Here is a 6,824-nt window from a genome sequence, read left to right as displayed (position 1 = left end):
GGCGGCTCAGTGACTGGGGCAGAGGGGCGGCGCCTGTGCTCACTTATATAGCCGCCCCTGTGACGCCAGCGCGCCGCCCTCACGTCGCGGCCCCGCCTACGCCTCCGTCAGCCCCAGATCTGGGCGTTGCCGCTTCCGATTGGTCCGCGGGCGCGGCGCACGCGCAGAGGCACCATTGCGGGAGGGCGTTCTCCAGACTCGGGAAGAGGTGGGAGGGGAGGGCAGGTTTGGTGCGTCGGAGCGCCTGCGCAGTCGGGTGGACGGTGACTGGGCTGCGGAGGAGCGGTGGTGGCTCCGAGTGCGCCTGCGCAGTATGTGCTCTGGCGCGATTGCCTTTCCTGTGTTGCTTCCCTAGGTGCTCGAGGTGGGCTTTCGCTGGCCAGGTTGGCTTTCCGCAGCGGGGTCCGCAGTGTCCTGCCCTGCGACCCGCCCGCCCCTTCACCAGGGTGTAGGGCCCCGCTTCATTTAATCAAAGCGAATAATCAAAACCACAACCTACTGCCTAGATTATCACCTGCATTTAAAAACAGCGGCACTGGGGATTAAACCCAGGACTTCCACGCTGAGCTGCATCTCCAGGCCTTTTTCCTTCCTTTTTTTTTTTTTTTTTTTTTTTGTCTTTTTGAGGCAAGGTCTCGCTATGCAGTTCAGGCTGGCCTTGACCTCACTCTGTAGCTCAGGCTGGTCTCGAACTCCGGACGATCCTCCTGCCTCAGCCTCCCGAGTGCTGGGATTACAGGTGTGCGCCACCACGCCCAGCCCTTTTTATTTTTTTTCCCTTTTTGGAGACAGGGTCTCACTACGTTTTCCAGGCTGGCCTCCAACTCTTTGCTGTGATCTTCCCGCCTCAGCCTCCCGAGTACTGGGATTACAGGAGTGTGCTACCACGCCCGGCTCCAATACAGGGTTTTGAAGCCTGAATATAAAGCCAGGTGTGGTGGCACACGCCTGTAATCCCAGCACTCGGGAGGCTGAGGCGGTAGGATCACTGTGAGTTTGGGCCAGCCTGGATTACTTCAGGGAGTTCAAGGCTAATCTGAGCTACGTAGGGGGACCCTGTCTCCAAAAAAAAGCATAAACCGGGCGTGGTGGCACACATCTGTAATCCCAGCACTCTGGAGGCTGAGGCAGGAGGATCATTGCGAGTTCGAGACCAGCCTGGGCTACAAAGTGAGCTCAAGGCCAGCCTGAACCGCACAGGGAGACCCTGTGTCAAAAAAACCCACAAAAACATAAAAACATTCACTGTGTATCGAATAATACTTTGCTTGTATTGTGTTAACTAAAATGTAATACTTAAATTAATTTCGCTTGTTTCTTTTTACTTTTTTTTGCAGTGCCGGGGATTGAATCCCAGGCACCCTACCAGTGACCTTTGTTGTATTTTACATTTTGAGTCTGGGTCTTGCAGTAGAGGGGACAGGAGGCCAAGTAAACAGCCAAGCAGAAAGCTGCGGAGCACAGACCGAGTGAGGATGACTACACAGAAATATCTGACAATCACCAGATAAAGGTCACGCTGTGCCCAAGACCCCAGACCTGCCGGCTGGACAGTGCCGCTCTAGCGGGTCCAGGGCCGCAGCGTCCTTGTTCTGGGCTCCTGGCTCCTGTCCCCCCCTCCAGCGTCCCTCCTGGGGGCCCTGGACGAGGACAGAGCTGAGGCCCTGTGTGTCAGAGTTCTGGCCGGGGCGCAGGGGCCGCTCCCTCCCCCGGTGACAGCATGGCCTCCCTCGCCCTGCCAGGGCCGGGGCTGCTTTGTTCCCAAAGCTCGTGTCCTCTGTGCCCGTGGACAGGGCCTTTCCCGAGGGCACCCTGGACGACGTGGACTTTTGCTCTCTGAGAAGACAACAAGCGTCCGGCATCTGCGATGTGCCAGGTGCTGTCCGTCCCTGGGAAAGGAAGGCCCGGCCCCTGCGGGCGAGGACGCGGCGGCGCTCTTCCTGCTGGGCCCTGCCATCCGAGGGCCCAGGGACTCGGGGTCACCGCTTTCCGGCTGGCGGGCGGTGTGCAGAGCGGGGTGCGGGTGAGGCGCCTCGGGGCTGGCGGGGAAGCTGTCAGCCGTGGCGGCCCTGGGGCTGGGAGCCAGACATCTCTGACCTTTGATTCATTCGTTCGGGCAAACGCTTTTGAGGTCGCCCTGGCCGCCGGCAGAGGTGCACCGGGGCCATCCGCGGGGCACGGAGCGGCCCGAGAAGGGGGGTGCGGTGGGCACCTCGGGGCGGGAGCCGGGGCCCAGGTGCCCGTGTGAACGCATGTGAATGCGTGTGGGCGTGCGTGTGGAGCCCTCCGAGCTCCCGGGGGCTGAGACTCTCCCGCCCTCCTCTCTCTTCCCTCCGACCCCGGCGGGCCCACAGCGAGGCCCGGCTCCGTGCGTGGGCCGCAGTCGAGGCCTGGCGAGGCTGGGGCTGGCAGGGACCCTGGGGAGGGCGGGCGGTAACCCCCGGCCCTGGGCCTGTGTTTTCCTCTGAGGCAGGTTGGGGTGCAAAAGTTGCCTTTGCTTTATTTTATTTTATTTTTATTTTTTTCCGGTACCAGGAATCGAACTCAAGACCTCGCGCTTGCAAGCAGGCGCTGTGCCGCTGAGCTAAATCCCCAGCCCCAGTCGCCTTTGCTTTAAAAAGAAATCCTCACACCAGTGAGCGCCACCAAGCCGCCGGACCACAGGGGGCTGGGCCGCCGCTCTTCCCGTCCTGCCAGCCGGCGCCTCCGCACCTGCGCCAGGGCCCCCGTGTCCTCTCCCAGCCGGACTCAGCAGTGAGTCCCATCTGTGTCCCCTGCGGCTGAGCCCAACGTGGCTCCTCAGCGTCTTTCCCAGGTTCAGGAGCTGCGAACCGTAGGGCTGGGGCTTACGAGGCAGGCCGGGGGTGGCAGCCCGTGGCTTCATCACCCCGTGCCCCGTGGCCGGCAGGCGTTGGAGCTGGGAGAACAGTTCACCTCGCTGCGGACCTGACGTGTGCAGCCGGATCAATGACTGCCTTCCGCCTCAACCACACACAGAAGGCACCGAAGGGACCCAGAGCTCCCGGCTCGGCAGAGGGTTCCGTGGGGGAGAGCAGTCCATGGCAGGGCCGGCAGGAAGGAGCGGGAGGAGGGGATGGGAGACGTGTGCAGCCCCCCACCCCAGCGCCCCATGTGCTCCCACCTGGCTTCACCTCCCCACACCACAGCCAGCTGTAAACCCAGCAGTGGACGGTCCAGCGGGGGCGGGTGTCCTGCACCCCCTGCTACGGCTGGGACTGGATGTTCCCCAGAGCTGCACGGCTCTAGGTGGGGCTGGGATGGCAGGCTCTGAGTGTCCATGCCTGCGGAGGCGTTGGCGCAGGCTCTGCACACCCACCCCATCACACCTCTGGCCGGCGCCCCTACACGGAGAGCCCCACTCGTGAGGGCATCCCCGGCATCCCCACCTGGAGACTAAGGTGATCCAGCGAGGAGCACCGCATGGAAATGTTCACTGCAGAACCGCACAGATGAGCCCGGAGTGGAGCCCCATGGTGGGAGGACGTTGGAGGCGGGCGCTGCCTGCCCTCGGGACCCGACACTCCACCGTCCTGTCCTCCGGTGCGGTCAGCCTGGGATCTCTGTCTCCCCACCCCACGGCTCTCTCCTTCCTGCTGGAGCTTAGGAAGAAAAGCCTTGTAGCCGGGCCTGGTGGGGGGCACCTGTCATCTTAGCACTCTGGGAGGCTGAGGCAGGAGAGTCACAAGTTCAAGCCCAGCCTGCGCAACTTAGCCTCTGTCTCAAAATTAAAAAGATACCAAGTACTGGGGGGTGAAGCTCAGTACAGAGGCCCAGTGTTCAGTCTTCAGTACCGTTAAAAAAAAAAAGCCTTGCTCCCGAGCCAAGGCGCCGGTCTGCTCACGGCACAGGGACGTGGGCTCCATCCTGTGTCCCACGGCAGTGAAGAACCCCGCACAGAGCTCAGGGAAGCAGTGCTTGCTGGATCTTCAGTTTATCGTGGAAGGACGGAACTCGAGAAAGGCCAGGTTAGAGGGGGTGGGAGAGGGCTGCGGGGGTCTCAGCAGATGCCAGGGACATCCTAATTAATTAGTTAATTGAAATACTGTGGATTGAATCTAGGGTCCTTGTGCTGAGCTACCTCTCCAGCCCATTAAAAAATCAAACAAACAAACAATTTTTTGTTGTTTTTTTTTGAGACAAGGTCTCAATATGCAGTTCAGGATGGCCTTGAGGTCACTTTGTAGCCCAGGCTGGTGTTGAACTTGGAACGATCCTTCTGCCTCGGCCTCCCGAGTGCTGGGATTACAGGCGTGAGCCACCACGCCCGGCTTACAAACAAACAATGTTGAGACACAGTCTCAAATCAAGACTGCTGAGGCTAGGCTCAAACTTGCAGTCCTCCTGCCTCAGCCTCCCAGAGTGCAGGGATGACAGGCGTGCACCACCATGCCTGGCTTCTGTACCCGCGCCCCTCCGCATACCTCAGAGTGGGCTTTGGCATCGTGGGCTCCACGGAGCTGGCGTGTTTGATGACAACTCCACCCCTACTTCCGACCTCTGGAGGTCAGATGTGGGCTCAAAGTTCCAGACCTCCGTGGGCCTGGCTCCCCTGGGCCGCTTCCTTCTTCAGGGCTTCCCGCAGCCCCTGTCAGCTCTCCGTGTGGCCCACGGCGGTGTGGGAGGTACAAAGGGGCCTCCGGCTCTGTGGCCTGGAAGCCGGCGGGCCTGGCGGCCTGGCGGGGCTCGGGGCCAGGCGTGGGGAGCAGATATGCCGCCGTTCGTCCTGTTTTGTTATTTTTTCTGTGTACATGCAATTTCAGTGTACAGAGCTTATCGCATCCGCATTGCAAAAGCAGAAAAATAAAATCAATGACAGAAGTGAAATCACCTGTTAAGTGTGTCACCAGACCTGTTTGGCATCTTTCTGTCTACAGCAGTTGTTTTTTCTCTTTCTTTTTTTTTTTTTTGTCTTTTTGAGAGAGGGTCTCGCTATGCAGTCCAGGCTGGCCTTGAGCTCACTTTGTAGCCCAGGCTGGCCTCGAACTCGCAACGATCCTCCTGCCTCAGCCTCCTGAGTGCTGGGATCACAGGCGTGCGCCACCATGCCCAGTTCATGCCTGGCTCTTGAAATTCTTTTACACAACGTCGATAAAAAGATTTAATCACCCGAACAGGGAGACGCAGTCTGGGTCCACCGAGTGCGTTTCTCTTGCTGCACCTGACTCCATGCAGTGTCAGCGTGGGTGGCAGCCATGCACTCAGCGTGCCATGGGGCAGTTCTCCCCCTGCCCAGGACCTCCCTGTGTGATATTATTCTACCTCTGGATGGGGTTGTCAGAGGTAAGTTATAAAAGAGGGGCTGGGGATTTAGCTCAGTGGCACAGCGCCTGCCTGGCAAGTGCAAGGTCATGAGTTCGATTCCCGGTACCAGAAAAAAACAAAAACAAAATCAAAAATTTATAGAAGAACTCTATTATGGGGCATGCTTGCTGGTGCATGCCTGTAATCCTAGCACTCAGGAGGCTGAGGCAGGAGGTTTGTTGAGAGTTTGAAGTTATCCTGGGCTACATAGTGAGTTCAAGGCCAGCCTGAACTGCGCAGTGAGACCTTGTCTCAAAAAGACAAAAAAAAAAAAGAAAAGAAAAGAACTCTATTAATTGGTTTAAATCAAAGTAAGTGCTTACCCACATTATTTTCTCAGAAAAAAGCAACTAAATAACCTACATGATGTTCAAGTGCACATAACTTAAAGAATTTTAAAATTTTTTGTCTTTTTGAGACAGGGTCTGGCTATGCAGTTCAGGCTGGTTTTGAGCTCACTTTGTAGCCCAGGCTGATCTCAAACTCGCAATGATCCTCCTGCCTCAGCCTCCCGAGTGCTGGGATTACAGGTGTGGACCGCCGCATCTGGCCTTATGTCTAAATTTTTTAAAACTTGAAATCTTCAATTTTTACTAAGTTAAATTAAATGATAGATATCTGCTCTTTACCCAGGTCATTACCGCAGAAGATAAATGGCTAAATCATTAATTGCTGAACATGAGTTTGAACTCAGGTACTCTTGGCTTCTGTTTTTCCCCCCTTGGCTTCTTATTGAAGAGAAACTGGAGATACTTGGGTCCGTGGATGCACTTGTCCTGTGTTAGGAGGAAGCCCACGCTGCTTAAAACCACGAAGTTCCGTCCTCCTCATTTTCATTAATGCAAAGGTCACCATGGGTGCAGACATTTCTCTTCCTTCCTTCTTCCCTCCCTCCCTCTCTCCCTTTCTCTGTTTCCTCTTTCCTTTCCTTCCTCTCCTCTTCCTCCTCCAAAAATCTACAATCAAACAAGATCACAAGTCACCATAAAGTGATCAAAGTGATAAAGATTTTCACAGCAAGCACAGAAAGTTACATACCAGGACTTGTAACTGTACAGCTTTTTGGTGGTACTGGGGATTGAACCCAGGGCCTTCACACTGAGCTCCACTCCACGCCCTTTTTTATTATTTTACTTTGAGACAAAGGCCCGCTGAGTTGCTTTGTTGCCCAGGCTGCCTCAAGTTTGTGATCCTCCTGCCTCAGTCTCCCAGGTTTCTAGGGTGACAGGTAACTACACCAAGGAAACTAAGATTTATGTTTTATCAGGACAATTTCTTTTGCTTTGTGTTGTCTTTTATTAGGTCACTGATTATTTAAGAAAAGTGCATTTTCTCCAGTATTAAAAGAGCATAAGCAGCCCAGGCATGGTGGCACACACCTGTAACTTCAGCATTTGGGAGGCTGAGGCAGGCAGATCACTGTGGGTTTGAGGCCAACCAGGGCTACATAGTGAGTTCAAGGCCAGCCTGAACTGCATAGTGAAACCCTGTCTCAAAAAAAC

The sequence above is a fragment of the Chinchilla lanigera genome, unplaced genomic scaffold (assembly GCF_000276665.1).
Source record: "Chinchilla lanigera isolate Chin_1 unplaced genomic scaffold, ChiLan1.0 scaffold00050, whole genome shotgun sequence".
Classification (NCBI taxonomy): domain Eukaryota; kingdom Metazoa; phylum Chordata; class Mammalia; order Rodentia; family Chinchillidae; genus Chinchilla; species Chinchilla lanigera.
The sequence above is the reverse complement of the archived record's forward strand: the minus strand, read 5'-3'. Positions refer to the sequence as shown.